Source organism: Euprymna scolopes, chromosome 30, assembly GCF_053919585.1.
Source record: "Euprymna scolopes isolate OS-2025 chromosome 30, ASM5391958v1, whole genome shotgun sequence".
NCBI lineage: Eukaryota > Metazoa > Mollusca > Cephalopoda > Sepiida > Sepiolidae > Euprymna > Euprymna scolopes.
Window position 1 is genome coordinate 56512046 of NC_136511.1, and position 18759 is coordinate 56530804.

The 18759-nt window shown below is 36.3% G+C and overlaps 1 protein-coding gene across 3 annotated transcripts in view; it reads left to right on the forward strand.

Moving 5' to 3' along the window:
• LOC145254815 (potassium channel subfamily T member 2-like) overlaps window positions 1-18759 on the forward strand; it is a 534670-nt gene that overhangs the window by 104224 nt on the left and 411687 nt on the right. The gene's annotated exons all lie outside the window — the stretch shown is intronic.

An 18759-nucleotide genomic window follows, 5' to 3' on the forward strand; every position in this document is an offset into this window, starting at 1 on the left:
GAATCCAAAATATGCTGTTTCATTGGCTGATTACATAATGGCCGAAACGGTAAAAACGGAAACCATCAACAAAAAAAAAAAATAAATAAATACAATTATAATACATGGTCATGTGATCAACAATTAGAGAACTTGTTTTGTATCTACTTAAGTTAAGTAAACTGATCGTATTAGTCTGTTCAAAAACTTGAAATACTTCATATCACCAGGATAAAATCAATAAAGACTTAATGCATGTATATATCCCAGAGAGCGTTACATCGACTCTGGAAACCTAGAGCAAACACCAAAGGACAATACCTGAAAACTTGCCACAGTGTACACACTACATAAAGAGTCTGTCCAGAACTTTTTTTAAATACGCAGTCCATAGAACAATATTTAAGAGTGATTCGACTCTCAAAAAATACTTAGTATAAGTCAAGCCCTCGACCGATGGTCGCATGACAAAAAACTGTGAATATGGGATTTCACGCAAATGTGGAAAACTATACAAAGGTGAAACCGGTTAGAAAAACACCATAAAGCTGTGACACGGGGAGAGGTAGAAAAGTCAGGACTAACTGATTACATATGGAAAGAAAAAGGAACACACTTCCCTTTGTGGAAGGAGGTCAAAATAATTGACAGGGATGCAAGGTGGAGGATCAGGCGACTCAAAGGGCCAGCACATATACTAAAAAAAAGAAAGATTACTAAGTAGACCAAGCTAAGAGATTAATAGCATCTGGGAGCTTCTAATTGTAGAAAAGACAAAAACTGTACACACTTAAAATTTCGGTGATGGAAGGGAGATACTCCCCTGTTGATCTTTATTAGAGTTACCTCCCCTTTGTCAACAAATGTTTTCACACATACGAAACGACAGCCATAAAACAGAGACAAACTCAAAGAATACGAAAATATCTACAGAACCAGTAACTTTTCTCTTTTCTTTTCCAAACAACAACTAACATGGCTGAAGACAATCAAAGGCCAAACCGACCAAAACGTTGCACAAATAACACTCAAGATGAGAACTATAGTTTGATTGATACAAGTAATATAAATAATGTGTGTTAAGAATTTATGAAGTCTGTAATTTACATATTTCACAATTTTTAGATTTATATTATTTGAATAATTTGGATCACTGTTTTCCCTTGAATTTTATTCTTACGACGTTTTGGGCGATATAACCCCCACTTTCTTTAAGTGTGTCTTTTTGAACTCATAACTCTTCATGTTGAACTTCGAATTTCGAACTGAGCTCCTTATTTAATCCACAAGGGTGGATTGTTCATATTCGCTCAGTCATAATTGGATAGAACTCTTAAGTAATGGGCACGTTGAATATCTTCAGTATCAAATAATCTTTATACACTGTGAAATTTACTTTATGTATGAAAACCAAAGAGGGGGATATAACATATGAGAAATATTTGGAATCAAGTCTCCCCTTGCTGTTATTTCAGATAAATTGAAACCATAGCAGCAAGTTTATGTTTTCCCTCCATCAAGGTCAGAAGTTTTGGGGAAATATCAGATATTTTGTAATTCATATGTAAAATTAGGAAAACAAATGACTATGATTAAAACATTTTATGGTTGTAAAAATGTGCAAAAATAGGCTCTGGGTGATGAATGATCCCCTTAATGTGAGATTTTAAGAGCAAATGTCACATAGCCCCTACGCAATCCAGGTCATTACCTTTTCAACGAGCCTTCATTTGTTAAATTCTGATCATTAGTCGCTGAGATTTGGAACTTATAAAATTGCCAAAAACGGTGGTATATCTATATATGAATATATCTATACTGATAGCCAAATTGAATATTGAAATGCTTATATCTTTGGTTCTATAGAACGAAATTACATTAAAGTTTGCAGGCTTTTTGAAGATTATAATACTATTTTATATTCAAAATTTTTATTACAATTGGTAAAAAAGAACTTATATTTTTAAACCAATAAAATATGCCCAAATTTGCCTACATTTATATATATAGTGTCCTACAGGCCAGCTTCAGTTTTGCTGCTTCGGTTGTCTCCCTGTGGCTTTGCCAGGCGACTAATATATATATATTATCTTCATCGCGCATCTGCTGGTAAATAATGAGGTCTTCCCCCTCTAAGTAGAGCGGCAGCAGGGTGACCATATCTTCGATTTTTTGCAACCTTGCCACCATCTTTAATTTTTCCAGCCATTTAATTAGGTCACCCTCCCCAGTGATGGGTCTCAACATCTGAGTTGAGAGTCTCCAGTCAGCCATGTTAATCTGCTTGACTCGCCGAAATAGCTTCTAGAGTTATAATCAGGATTCAGTTCTGGGGTTTGGGAAGGAGTGAGTCACTCGCTCGACAACAGCACGTTTCTGCCCTCTTCTTTTCCAATCGACCACACCTGGCCTCTCGCCACCAATGTCACACCGCACAATCCGAACGTCAGCAATACAAAATTCTTTTCAAGAGAAGATGTTCACGACTCTTTTCTCTCTGCTGCCCCAGGGAATTTTTCCCTGCTTTTATATCCTCCTATCTAAAAAAAAAAAAAAAAAAGGAAGAGACAGGGAAAAAAATAGCTTCTCCCATCATGCTCTGCCTTCCCAAGATGCCCTTCGTGTATACAAATGCGCTGGCCATCCTTTCCTTCTTCTTTCCCAAAGAGTGATGCAGATACACCCGGTACGTTTCTTTTTCTTCTTTTTTTCTTCTTTTCTAACCATATACCCACAATATATATATATATATATATATATATATATATATATATATATATATATATATATAAAGATTATATCGTTGTAGTTTCCTAGATATAAAACCACTGAAACTCCGTTGTTTACCAGAAGGTGTTCAATGACAAGCAGAGAGTAATTATAGTACGTTTATTTATTTATACAAGCATTATTGGTTACATATATTGGTTACATGTTTTGGTTACATATATTGGTTACATATATTGGTTACATGTTTTGGTTACATGTATGCATACATTTTTCTACTGTAATTCCTTCAGAACAGCAGTGTCATCGGACCGGATGTTTATAATGAAAACAGATTTTTAATACTTGTTCTTTTATATAAAGTCTATCGTTTATTTGAAAAGGAATGAACAATGACATAAAGAAAAAGAACGAAAGAAAGAAACATGGAGGGTAGGGAAAGAGGGTGGGGTGCGAGAAAGTGGGCTTTAAACTTGGGAGAGAGAAAGAGATATCAAATTATCAATTTCTGCATCACTTTACTGTTCTATGAAACCCATATTGTTATATATATAAGCTTACCTGTCAAGTTTGGGGGCGGAAGCGTTATGGTATTTGAAATGTTTTCTAGCCAAGGTACAACGCCTCTTGTCCATTTACAAACTCTTGTAAACGCGCAGATCTATAAAAACATTGTTCAAGATCATGTTGTGCTAATCATACAGAATTCAGGTTTCGGTAAGGCCACCTTCATGCAAGATAATGCCCCATGTCACAAGGCAAGGATGGTAATGACTTACCTTAGCGAGCAAGAATTCGAAATTATGGATTGGCCACCGCAAAGTCATGATTTAAATCCAATAGAAAATCTTTGGAAGACCTTAAGAGTGAAAGTTATAGAAATAAATCCCACTAACACGGGGGATTGGTGGGTGAAGCTTCTAGAAGAATGTTTAAAATTAGTATCGAGGATTGTCATGAATTGATTCGTTCTTGTAGTCGAAGATGTGCAGCTGTCATTGAGAGCAAGGGCTCGTTGTATTTTTATTGTTTTTTGGCTGTTTACATTGTTTTTCTCAATTTTGTCCCTTACTTTTGGACGTTCCTATTTTGAAAACAAATAAATAATTGTTATAATTCTTTTTCTATCCTTTGCAAATGATTCAAATTTTAGTATGTTATCATGGATGATAACGACTACCAGTTGTACAAAATTTAAGCTTTTCACAGTTGTTATTTCTAACAAATAATAGGTTTTAAAAAATTTTTGTCCCTTAGTTTTAAACGCTACTGTAGAATTAGAATTTCTAATCATGCATGTATGGAATTGGTTCTAGATAAATGTACAGGTAGAAGTATGGTTCCAGTTTTGCTGATTTCAATTATCTATTAAATGTTTTTATTTGATTAGAGTTTGCTCTTAAAATGTTGGCCATATTTATTTGCCTCGTCATGTCTAGCATCACTGATAGATTTTAACATACACATTTTCAATTTATTTATTCATTCGGATTTCGATTTAATGGGTTAGGAATGAATGGAGTAAGTTCAGGAAACTACTGCTATTACTAACCAGCAGAGCATTGCCATTGCCAACACCATGGGTACATAGTATCGTGATGTATGGAAATGAAGCTGGCCAGTGAGGATTGAGGACATACGTTGCATGGGCAGAGATGATATGAGACTGAAACAATAAAGACAGGTTTAGTTCTGATGATCTCAGATAGAGATTAAATCTGGAGGGAGATGTGTGTAGAACAGGAGACTCCAATGGTATGGCCATATTGAAAAAATTGTATGAAAGTTCTTGTGATGCTTCCGTTCAGTCTCGAAAGACAAAAAACACCCCCTGTAAGGGCAGCTGCACGAATAATTGTGAAGCAAGGGTTGCACAATCCCAACCACACCTCTCCTCAACTGGCACTGTTTGGGTCCAGTTGCAAAGAGAAGTTCAGGACGACTGGAGGCAATTCTGAGATAAGCGGAGAGCACAGACAGCACCTGGAAGTCCCAAATGGTCACTCATTGTAGTACGGACCAGGTTCAACGTTGCTTAACTTTGGTGATCCAGCGGGCAACCGGTGTGTGAACATGATTATGCCGTATGAAAGTTCTTAGTGAGTAGATGAAGGACAGTTGAAGTAGCAGGATCATTTAACAGAGGAAGATCAAGTAAAGATTGAAATGGGCGAGAGAGAAAAAGGGATAAATAAAGTCCTGATGAGAGAGAGTGGTTAGTTTGGAAAGCAATTTCTAAAAGTCGTCCAACATATGCCATCATCATCATCATCACCACCACCACCATCATCATCATCATCATCAAGTGGAAGAGTATTATGTACAAATCTAATGTAAAATTCATAAAATAAGAAAGACTAGGAAATAACTGTAATTTCTTTATGGTTGGTTAAGTGTGAGACCTGCTGTGGGAATTGAAACTCCCAGGCTAACTCGATTGTCACTCTTTAACTCTGATAACCGGAGAGCAACACAGCTACGTCACTTCCTGTTTCTTATATCTCTAATCTCTTTCGCACTGGACCCTCAAACAGTCAGGATGTAACGGAGACCGCTCCGGTGGCATCAGCCACCAACCAGCTTTCTTGACTAACCGTCAACCTCTCATCAATCACAAGTAACGTTACTCATTTCTCAACAAACTCTTATTCTTTCTATCTTTATCCTTAATATTTCTCATGTAAATTTATGTAAATAAATCTGCATTCTTTCACTAATATATATCATTATGCAACCCTTTGCTTTTCAATCACACTACCATTCAGTTCATTAAACTACACATGGGGACGGGATTGTCTATAACACATAAGCAAACTATCTTAACCCCTTCTGTGGGCATTGGACTAGTCGGGATCTTTTTTGCAAATTGCTTATGATTGTTTGAAATTACAATCTGCAAGGTTATGATTCGGATGAAAGTGTAGTACTTGTTCTGTTTTCAGTCAGAGAGGAGAAATCCTCCTCGTCTAACGCAATTTTAATTTTCATCCCAATTTAGAGTGCTTATTTTTTAGAAGATGGGTTTTCCTACATTAAATACCTAGCTTGTATGTCACTTTGCCCATGTGGGAAGGCAAATAAATAGAGATTATTTAACCAATACTTTTGCTAGACTCCTTATGTACCCAGTGCTGGTTCTATCAGAGCAAGCTGTCTGAAGATATTTACTTCCTAATCTAAAATGCGCCAAGCATTGATGTCATTGTTTTTTTTCCTTTTTTTTTTTGAAAAACTCAATCATGTTCTACAAAGTCAAAAACAAAAACAATTTTCCTTTACAAAACAATCAAAACCAAATTCCATGAATAAATATTTAAAGATATAAACAACTTGAAGCATAAAACTTTCTCCAAAATTACTGGATTTGGCATTAAATCAGCCGAAAAGGATTGATATGCCATAAAATGAAACAACTGATCATAAATTTGAGGATATAAAGAACTTAAAACAGAAAACATTTTTTTTTCAGAATGATTGGATTAGGCATCAAATACTTGTAACTAAAAAAGGGTTGATATGCCATAAAACAAAGCAACCACAACAGCCAAATACAAGTCACACAAAAATTGAATTGCATCCGACTCTCTTTCATTCTTTTGTGTTATCATTAGGACTAGGACAACAGCATATTCTTTTCATTGTTTTGACTCTCGAGTGTGTATCTGTTAATATCTTATATGCTTTTATATAGAGTGTGCCAGTTGACACGGTTAAGATTCAGATTAAAAATTGTTATAAAAATAAATACAATTCAGGCGCGCAGTATGATTATGATTATGTTGGCGCGTGAAAAATAAAAAATAACTCCCACGCAAATTCCGGCGTGGCCTTATATATTAAATCGACTCAAAACGAGTGGACGTAGTACAGAGCACCCCACGTGATGTTTCCGTCCAATGGGATTTCTCCAAGGACATTTTTCTAAACTTTTCTTTTTAAGCTCGCTGGGAGCCGGTCCAAATAGTATTTAAGCACACACAAACATCAAATCTCTCTCTCAACTGCACTCTCATTCGGACGTTCCACGCGTGTTACTACACTCTTCCATTTTCACCGCTCCGCGCGCTTCATACAATTTCACAGGCGAACATTACCTATTGCCTCTCTTAACATGTTTTAACATATGAACAGTTCAACAAAAAAAAGACATTCTCCTTTTTTTTTATATACGAACACTTAAAAAGGACTTCTGAACTCATTATAAAGAGAATTATATTTTATTTGTTAATGGTTGGTTTCTGTGAATAAACCTCCGTTTGTTTTGCATGTAAGTCTACTTCTTTTTATTTTTATTTATTTGTGGAGGAAGTTAATTCCTAAAAAGGCCTGACGACCCCCACAAGAGTAATGTGGTTCTCAGTTGATTAATTGTGTCTAACTGTGTCGGATATATACTTGAGAGTCAAAACAATGAAAATGATATGCTGTTATAGCCTTAGTTATCATTACTGCTGAATAGAATTCAACTAGACAGATTTATATCTGGTAATCAGGTCACAGTATAGATAAAGCCTAAAAGTAAGCATAAATCTTGAACAATTTGAAAATATTAAAATACTTTGGTTATCTCCCTTGTTTTTGGAGTTAATAGAACATTATATGACCTTTGGCTTTTTTTCTTTTGTCACATCTATGTTTGTCGTTTCTTTGTGTGTCTTTTAAATAACGCACTTGTCATATTTTTTATCTTGTTCTTACTTTAATGTTCTAGTTTTATTTAGCAGTGGACATTTTGCAATAATTCTTGGCATGAATTATATTTTTACTTACTATGAATATAATATTTTTTATCCATCTTCATAACTACCATTAAGAATTTATCTGTAGCTTTTACTTCTTTTTACGGTTTATATTTACGTTGTTTTCACTGATACATTATAAAGAGATTCTCAGTTACCATATGCAGCCAGTAGCATCCAAAGGTTCGGTTGTACCCTGGTGATTCCCGGAGCCAACTCCTTAATCATGTGCCCTAAAAATTCACGTATAAGTCCTAGTACTGAAGAAATATCATGAGGAAAGGAAATAGTTTGCATATAATCAAATGGCTCCTTCCTCCTAGTTTGGATGCATGGATTAACTGTCTCGTCATTTTACCTCTCTCTTAACGCCACTGTATGCAACCAAAACTGTTCTGTAAAGGTCTGGAAGAAAGACACGATTCAGTAATTAGTGGCCACAAAATATATTGAACATAAAACAAAATACAGCAAATAGACAGTGTGGGTATACGTCAGTCCGACTGCCAAGTGGCCAACAAATATATTCTCCTGGTCTTTATAGTAAGTGGAAGAGTTTATTATTAGTAAGATAGACACACCACGACAATAGCTAGACTACATATTTGTCTACCCACAAGGTAATACGTAAAGTTCATTCGTGGAAGAAAACACATATAAGTAGATGAAGGCAAAACCTTGAAAATTTCTTTTGGTACCCAACGAAACCAGGAATTAACCCTTACCTATATTAATGGGTGTTAGAACAATAACATGGTAATAGGGAAATAACTCTCTTTTCTGTAAAGGCAAAGTTGCCTCCCCTGCTTTAACTCTGAGATAAGAGTTATCACGTCTTCACACTAGAACAACACAAAACCACATGCCAGCAGCCATCTTGGAACAGAGCAGAACACTGCATGCTATGTGTAGACAATCGGACTAAAACTAAATTATATGAATAGACTTAAGAACCTTTTCTGACTTACAAATAAAAGACTTAATTCATATCGTGCCATAACAGTGGGAAATAAAAATTGGGAATCAAAAAGATTTGCAAGAGTTAGGAATCAGATGCTTTTTTTTATATACGATTCCGCATACCTCCTTACCTTATCTTTTCAATGCAAAGGGGAAGGTGTGCTAACTTAATAAAATTCATGTAACCACTAAAGTTGATTTTAATAATGGTTAAACACTGTTTCATTTCTATGCAACGGTTTAGTAATACATGGAATGAACGGTGCGTTTGTATGCTTTCTCTTTTTTGTTTTGGACCAATTGTATTTTTACTACTAAAATTATGACAACAGCTGGAAGGAACAGGTTTAGCATGAAACTGTATCTGACATCAATCAACCTTCAGGCTCTATTAAAAAATACATGTCAAAATTCCTATTTGCTTGCTTCCCGTGAGACAAACGTTCCGCTTTTAATGTCAATAAAATCCAACTACCCAAAAAGAGGTACACTGGATTGGGATAAAAATAAAAATTACCTTAATCTAGATTGATTTCTTTTTTACTGATCGAAGACAAAATAGATGAGCAGATACTACAGTTTACTCCCAGACAAAAGGCCAAGGAAGGTCCCTATTTACTCACCTCCCAACGAGAGAAAAGTTAGACACAAGATCAGTTTTTTAAATATGTAAAATCCAGCTCTCCAAAACAGACATTCTAGATTAGAACAAAAATAAAAATTGCCCCAATCTAGAAGGACTTCTCCGTCAACGATAGAAGGCATAATTGACAAAGCTTTTAATATGTAAAATCCAGTTCTCCAAAACAGGCATTCTAGATTAGAACAAAAATAAAAATTGCCCCAATCTAGAAGGACTTCTCCTCCGTCAACGATAGAGGACATAATTGACAAAGTGTAACATCGGAACAGATACTACACTTTGGTCCTGGGTCAAAAAGTAAAAAAAAATGTTATGCATATGTAAAAATTAGTCTCAAAATATCATTTTTTTTTCATTAAAAAATCCAAAACTATTTATATTTACTTTTTATAGTTTGTTTTCAGTAGAAAACATAATTGAAGTAATAAAAATGTATTTGGTTCAATAATTTAAATATATAAAAACAGATGAAATAATCACACGTTCTCACTTATATATATATATATATATATATATATATATATATATATATATATATATATATATATATATATATATATATATATATATATGCATTTATTCAGGAAATGAATGGATAATTCAGGGTGGGCTGCTTCCAACAAATGTATTCAGTTGTTAAGATGATTATTTATTTATTAATTTATTACTTTTGTCCATCTCAAACAAGGTAAATTGCCACAGAAGTCTAAGGGCTACTGTAATAGGAACCAGACTTATATGAGGCAAATTGAGTGGGGAGCTGGGTCGTAAGATGTTTGTTCGCCGTACATTGAAATTTTTACATGCTTGTACAGTTGGGAAAATAGGGAGCAGGAAAGGGAATTCCACAGGCAAGCAATCCTAGGAAAGATACTATTAGAGTAGAAAAAGAGATTTCTACAGTAAAAAAGGGTGTGATGTTTGCTGCTAATGATGTTTGCTGCTAATGGAATGGGTAGGAAATATTTTCGCTTAATGAGTACAAGTGCAATAAGCCTACTGGGGAACGTTTTAGTTTCTAAAACAAACATAGGGATGAAACACTGTGGCGATGCAACAGGAGTTGGAGCTTGACAGAAGTACCAATATATATATATATATATATATATATATATATATATATATTGAAAAATGTAAATATATATATTGAAGAATTACGTATATAAATAGATACGTTTGGAAGGCTAAAAAAATAATGCATATTTTCTTTTCTTTTTTTTGGGGGGGGGGGATATAAACGAATTTATTTTAAGCTTGGCCTTCGGGACAAGATCAAAGTGTAGTATCTGTTCTTCAGATGCTGCACTTCAATTTCTTGTTCTCTGTCAGTGGAGGAGAAATCCTTCACGACTGAGACAGTTTTTATTTTTGTTCCTTTTCTCCACATTAAAAAACGACCCTGGTGTCTAACTCTGTCCTGCGGGGAGGCATTGTAAATAGGAACAAATTTATTCGTTTGAATCAGATATATTTCGATGCTATAGATCCCTGTCAATGAAAAGCCTGTTTTTTTTTCTTCTTCTTTTTCCTGGTCGGCATGGTGTAATTCTGGGAGTAAGAGTGTTAGTCTACAGGTCTAGATAACGATATGATTTTCAAAACAATAGTAATGAGCAGGGTATCGTGTTAGCCGCGCAAACTGAATTAATGAAATATTACTTGCATTTGAAGCATTGCACATTAATTGAAAATAATAGATTAGATAAAAGAAAAATTCAGGTTGTCCTCGACAGTCATACATCCAAACAATATGATATAAATGCAGGAGTGCTTCAGGGTTTTATCCTTGGATCTCTATTATCCCTAATATTCATAAATGACCTCCCCGACAAAATTGCCTCTGAGATGGGTATATATGCCGACGACACCATACTCTATAACAGGCATGACAGGAAAACAAATGAACACATATCTAAAGAAATGGCAGAAACACTACAGGGCGACCTCCCATCTGTAGTGCAATGGGGACAAAAATGGATGGTCACATTCAATGTTGCCAAGACTAAACTTGTTTCCTTCAATAATTACAAGAAACCTTCTCTGCCACCAATAGCAATGGCCAATGACTCTTTATCTGAAAGTACATCTTTTAAACTCCTTCGCCTAACGTTCACAGGAAACATGAGTTGGAACATTTACAGTGAAAGCATTGCCAGGAGCGCTGTGAAGAAGGTAGGCTCTCTCTACCGTGCTAGAAAACTACTAACACCCAAAAGTATCCTGTACCTCTATAAGGCCACCATTCGCCCATGTATGGAGTATTGTTTTCATATTTGGGCTGGTGCATCTGCTACTAGTCTCTCGCTCCTAGACAAGGTTAAAAAAAGATTTGCCAATCTGATAGGTCCTGAACTGCCATCTAAGCCTCTGTCCCACCGACGAAATGTTGCATCCCTCTGCCTGTTCTACAAATATTTTAATGGTGAATGCTCTGACGAATTGCAAGCACTTGTGGCCCCACAACGTAAACATCCTCGACAAACCCGACAGGCTGCTAAATCCCACCCCCACATAGTAGAGATCCCTAGATGTAAAAGAGTTTTCTACTCCAGTAGTTTCTTCCCCAGAACCGCTAGACTTTGGAATTCCATTCCAGGTCCCTGCTTCCCCAACTGTACTGACATGCAGAAGTTCAAGTGTAATGTGAACCGACATCTTGCTGCCCAACTCCCTACATAGTACCCCAGTAGCTGCTACCCCTGATAGTAGCCCCCTACACCAAAGTGGCAATGTGCCTTGTTCTGGGTGAAAATATAATTAAAAAATTAAAAAAAAGAATTACATATATAAATGAATACATTTAGAGGGCTAAAAAATAATGCATATTTCATATATATATATATATATATATATATATATATATATATATAGATAGATAGATAGATAGATAGATATAGGTAAATCTGCATTTACCGACCTGCGATTTCCACAAAGTTTCTCGGGCATGCTCGGCAGCTGACGGGAATAACCAGATGTAATCGATTATTTAACGTTAAACTGCTGCAATAGATAAAATTACAAAAATATATCCAACCCAACCTTAACCCTAACCCTAACCCTAACCCAACCTGCACAATTAAAATTAATTTCTTATTTCTTCCAATTTATAAAAAAGTAGCCTTTATAGATTCGTAATTGCTAAAAAAACAGACAGCGCATTCATTAACAATTGGGGAATGCCTGGCCAACCTTTCCTTTTTAGGTTATTTCCATCCGCTGCCGAGCAAGCACAAGCCAACTTCATAGAAATCGCAGGGCAATAAATGCAGAAGCACCTGTCAACGAGGGAATGATGTCCACATCTAAAAACAGAATAACAAAATGAATAGATATTATAAAAAGATAGAATTTAAAGCTTTCTAATGGTTACCATTAATTCTAAATGTGTGATAAAATTGGACGAATGTGCATTCTTTGGGCTTAAAAACTTAGCTTCTCTAATTGGATACGGCAACATAATGTATAAATGCCAGTCCATCTCCATCCACTAGCCTAGCTTCTTTAATTACACGCCATTGATTTTTTTAATTTTTTTTTTTTTTTTGCTGTTGTTTTGATAGATTCTCTTACTGTTCTTAAGACGTAATATATAACCTCAGTAAAAATGTTTATCTGCCAAGTCAGGGAAAGGTGATTTGATGCGGAATCAAAAATTGCTGAGCCTTTCTTGGCATCGCCTTGTAAGGAAATGACAATGTACCAATCTCACATATAGCGTAACTTAACCTGGTCAAAATTAGATGCATTCTTTCATCTTTATAAAAGGCTCCGTTTGTTGGGAAATCTGTATTTTAAGAATGTCTATTCTTGTTTTTGGCTGATTATATTAGGGAGCCACCGATTAGGGTCAAGTATCTATTAATTGTACTATATCACCCATTATATTCCTTCTTCTTTTTTTTTGTTGTTGTTGTTGTTGTCGTTGTTTAGGCTGATATAAAGCAGACGTACTGGTTTGCACTCAATCATGTCAGTAATTATAGGAAGAACCGGACTCATGATAAACGAATTCCAAAATCTACCTGGCAAATATACCTGATGAAACCAAGTGCAAGAGAGATACAAACAATTGCATTTGAAAGATAGTTAGAATATTAAAAAGATGTCTCGGTTGATATGTCTGAGATATTGGTTTAATGTTTTAAAAGTAAACAATCAAATAACTAAACCAAGCCAAATATAGGAGTACTGAGGTATACTCTGTCATTTTACCATTTGGATGTCAAGGAAACAAATTACACCAGATTTAAGTCAACTACTAATAAGTGCCATCAAAGTTACAGAAATGCAAGAACTGAAAAGGTATACAACATACAAATATTTACATACGAATACTTATATACGAATACATATATACGAATACTTACATACGAATACTACCCATAAATATTTACTGGGTGATGAAAAATCTTCAGTGTACTTCATATCAAGAGGGTGACAGAAGCGAGGGTAACAGACAACTAGCTACAACCACTATAAACGATTTCCCCCACTTTCTATCTGTGCCTAAATCTAAACGCAGATTCCATGAACAAAGCTTCTTTCCCAGAACTTCCCACCGTTGGAACACTGTTCCGCTGGCCTGCTTCCCAGTTGGATACAACATGGTAGTCTTCAAATCCAATGTAAACAAGTTCCTGTTGAGCCGTCCTCATAAATAATCAGATTCTACTCAATTTACAATATTAGTGAAACCACACTTCCACCTTACATTCGTTAACCCTTATCCTCGAGTGGCCTTTAGGCCTTGATAAGTGGTGCCTCCCCCTCCCCCCCCCCCAAAAAAAAAGCAGGTGGTCAAATAATGTACAATAAGAGGTGTAAGTAATAAACGGAAACATAATAAGAGGTGCAAATTAGAACATTTAAAATTGAATCTTTTAATATATATATATATATATATATATATATATATATATATATATATATATATATATATATATGATGACAGAAAATTCGCTTTCGAACATTGCCATTACTCGATATAAAAGTGTATCTAATTTATATCGAGCAATGTCTGTGCATGAGGATTGTTATAGTGGGGAAGGACTTTGCACAGAGACAATCCCACTCTCTAAACAACTGCCACATTGATTCAAAAAGAAGAGCAAGTCAACATCATTGGATGCCGCAGTCATTGCAGGTTTTATGTCAGAGTTTTCCTTCTCCTAGGGAGGTTGCCTTCACTACGGCTTACAGAACCCTCTCCACCCACCATGTCATTTGATCCATGACTGGAATTTACGTTGCTGGGCACCAGAGCATATTCCACACACCGGTGGGTCATATATGCCGCAGCTTACAGCCGAAGCTCCTCTGGAGGTTTCTGTCAGGGTTACCTCACCCTTAGCCTTTGGTTAAATAACCTTGGCCCACAAGGCAGTGGAGGTCCAGTTATACGGCGCAGGACACTCGCCGTTCATCAGAGCCCCATCTGCATGGCAGTGGTCACGACGTGCACATGGGGTTGATTTGTCTGGGAGAAGCATAGAAAGAGGCCAAGACATCTGTGTGCTTTTAACACACGTCCACACCAGACCTTGACCACCATATATATATATATACACACACACAATAAAAAAGCCATAGGGAAACAAATGTTGATTAACTGGGCTTTGGTATAATAATAGGTATTCCTATTAGTACAATAGGTAATACTAGTGAGACTCATGGAAATTCCACAGTTGTCTCCTTTATCTATTGTATATTGCTGCCGTGGATGGGTAAAAATATTTCAATTCTATGGTAAATGCAGGCCCCACAATATTATTGCACCACCTTTGTTCAAACTGAAACATACAGCACAATCACATTTACACACCTGTTCTCGCCAGATCACCGAAGTTAAGCAACGTTGAGCCTGGCCAGTACCAGATGAGTGACCATTTGGGAAGGCAAGGCGCTGTATATACCACGAGGTAAAATATCAGGTTGAGAAACTAGCGCAGTCTATCCTTCTCACGAGGGTAGATGGGACTCTCTTAAGCCGTGGTAGGCACCCAATCTAGTGATGGCGTCACGATAAAAGATGACCTTGATAGCCCTGGTGAAGCATCAAGTATTGAGCTACCGACAAGATTTGAATTACACTACAAATTTGTGTAGTGAGTTCAATCTCGGCTACGGCCACGCCAGAACTAGAACATACTTATCTAAGTACTCTAGTAAATGAAGTTTCTGAACATCTCTGCTTATGAGGTTCTATCTCCAAAACCCTTACAGGAATCTGTGCCACGTTTCCATTCTATGGACAAATGAACTTACAATATTATTTTATCATCTTTGGACAGAACAGATGCTACACTTTCTTCATAAGTTTAAAAAGTGCATTTTAGTGAGAGTTTTAAGTTTAATACAACAACAACATCAGATGAATTTTTTTTTTTTTTTTTGCATCTTTGGCAATCAGACGATCCCATCTTTTAAAAAAAGGGGGTGGAGAGTGATAACGTACATACAAACATGAAACTGTGGTAACATATTATTGTATAGATTGGTTTCAATTTTACTTGCATTCTAATGTTGCTTCTCTGATCGATGTTGGTTAAAAGACCTAGGAAGACAATTTACTAAAATGAACACGTTTATGAACGACTATTTTTAAAATGTTGTTATAAGTATTAAAATTTATTCAAATATCTATTTATAAGTTTGTTGGTGTGTTTTACTCCCATTCAAAATTTGTTTTTTTAAATTATAATCAACTATTTTTTAATGTTATTATACGTATGCACATCTATTCAAATATTTATAAGTGTGTAAGTGTGTATTTCTCCCATTTAAAACTTTTTTCAATTATCTATGTTTTTCTTCATCATCACTTGTAAGATTTCTTTCTTTGTACAGATCTGAGGCCGATCAGTTTGGACTAGATGATGATTGGTAAGACCGAAACTTGGTCTTCCCGCACTCCCTTCCGAATCTCTTGCAGTGTTTGACCCCATTTTACATTCCATTACCACTAATCCCCATCCACTGTCCCAGATGTTATCCTTCAGCAGTCTTAATTTTGCAGTGTGTCATATTGCAGTGTAAGCAGAATTAACAGAACTTTATAACAGTCTTTGTGAACCTCCAAAACTATTTAAAACGTTAAAGGCAAAACAATGCATGCATACTTTGAGTGTGCTTCTACTTCCCTAGTACAGGCACTTCCCATTGCCCATCCAAACTGTCCCAACGGTCACCACAAATTAATTTCACTAAAACGTGTAGGATCCCTAATTTTCAAAGACCAGGCCTTTCAATTTTTACTTCTCTGACACAGGCAGTTTTCTGCTGTTTACCTCAGACTGTCCCATTCGGTACCACCATCTAATTTTGTTGGATAAAGGAATTGGGAGATCGTGCGCACACACAAATTCCAGGATAGCAAAGATCAAAGAAAACCCAGAAACAAAGAGATTCGAGGTCGGACTTTGTACACACATATTGACCTCTGATGTAACAAAGAAGAACAAAGAGATTCGAGGTCGAATTTTGTACACACATATTGACCTCTGATGTAACAAAGAAGAACAAAGAGATTTGAAGTCGGACTTTGTACACACATATTGACTTCTGATGTAACAAAGAAGAACAAAGAGATTCGAGGTCGGATTTTGTGCACACATATTAATCTTTAATAAAAGCAGGAGGTCAGACGAATACAGGAAACAGAGACGAGAGAGAGAGAGACGACGACGAGAGACGTGCGACTGCTATGTCGTTAGCTTGCCACCCCAACCTCCACCTTCTACCACCCTTGCTCGACATGTCCTATTACCACTGACAGGCAAAATACTAAATAAACAATACAGGCTTGTTTATGAAACTGTCTCTTTGTTTGATTGTCAAAACCGCTGGAACAAGCAGTGTGTATGTATTTATTAGCAACACGCATTTTTGTATAAGTGCAATAAACATGATTATATATACGTGACAGCGATAAACAGAGATAGTTATATAGAGAACTGACTATACCACAACTTGACTAAGAGGAATACCAGCTTCCACGTTTACCGCCCAGGTACAAGCACTTTCTGTTGCCAACCTCAGATTCACTAGGCCCATCAACACCACCAAACTTGTAATATCTGGTGTAGTATTAATTGGGTAGATTATGCTGGCCTCCTCTGAAGGAAGAAGTTTACAGGGAATATTAAATTCGCAAACGGTCCCCAATCATTACTAATGATTACTATGTTGTCCAATTTCTACTGTACACTCTTTAACCCTTATCCTTGAGTGGCCTCTTGGCCTTGATAAGTGGTGATGCCTGTGTAAAAAAAAAAAAAAAATCACATGTATATCCCAGCCATGAGAAGATGGAAGATGATATACAGTATCTAGCATTCCCAAATGGTCACCCATCTGGTACTGGCCATGCTCCATATTGCTTAACTTTGGTGGTCTAACAAGAATCAGTGTGCCGATGTGATTATGCCATATTTTAACACCTGATTGCTGTAAAAAGGATAGGACGTTTTGATGCTCATGGTCAGGGTTTCTACTTTTACTTCTCTGGTAAAAGTAATTTTGTTATCTGCCCTAAAGAATGGTTAACATCAACACAGCACCATCTGATTGTGCGAAAATGGATAGGATTCACGAATCTCATCATCAGGAGAGAATTAACACGAATAATAATCCTGGAGTAGAGGATCTAGTGCTGGCTTGCAAATGAATTCAAGAAAATTAAAACTGCATTAATGGTGCATAAGAAGTGATACAATGGATACTGCCACAAACTATGGGATCAACTGAGTCGAGTTCAAACCCAGCCAGATTTATTGAATTGATTTATAATTAAACTACCCTGGGTACCCGGTGTTGGCCGGGTGTTTTTTTTTTTGGGGGGGGGGTGAGCAAAAAACAAAAAAAAAAAAAAAAAAAAAAAAAAAAAGTGGAGTAGGCAGGCAGGCTCGAACCCATATTGCAAAGGAGGAAAAGAATGTGAAAAAAAAAAACAACGAAAAAGCGTGACGTCTTTGCCATTGCGGCCATAGCCAAACCGGAAGTGGTGAAAGTTTAAATTAAGACTAGTCAATCGAAAAGAAAGGGATGACTTTCGAAAATATCGGCGAATAAAGCGACCCCTCCTTGTAGAAAAGTGCTCAGTTGAGGGTGAAAGAATTAATGTTTTTGGCCAATTTTTCGATATTTGTCGTCCGAATCTGATATCGATCTTGTAAAGATCTGTCGCCTCTGTCGAAAGTTTTAGGCAGACATGATTATGTCAGACGAGTGCCACTCCCTCAGACATTTAAAATCCATGATCCCAAATGCCTGAGGGAGTATCTATACAAAGATGATGTTACAGAGTCTTAGCTTTGTACGACAGCTAAGTTTCTCTCTTGGTTCAAAATGTTGAGATCCAGCAACAAGCAAGAGCAAGATAGCCAGAAACAAATTAAACTGCAGACCAGCTTAATGCGGGTACTGGTCTCCTGCTTTATGGTTTTTTAAATCAGAGATTTTCTTCTCCTAGAAAGGTTGCCTTCACCACGGCTTACGGGAGCCCTCTCCACCCCAATACACATATACACGCACACACAAATATACACGGTGCTAGTTGGTCGTTGACCCAGAAAAAGAGTTCATTCGCCCTTAGGCAGACATACAAACATATATACATACATACATAAAACATTTAAGCAGATAGGTGAGATGAGATTTATATTATAGATTAGCATGGGTTCCCGGCGTTGTTCGGGTGTTTGGAGGTGTGTG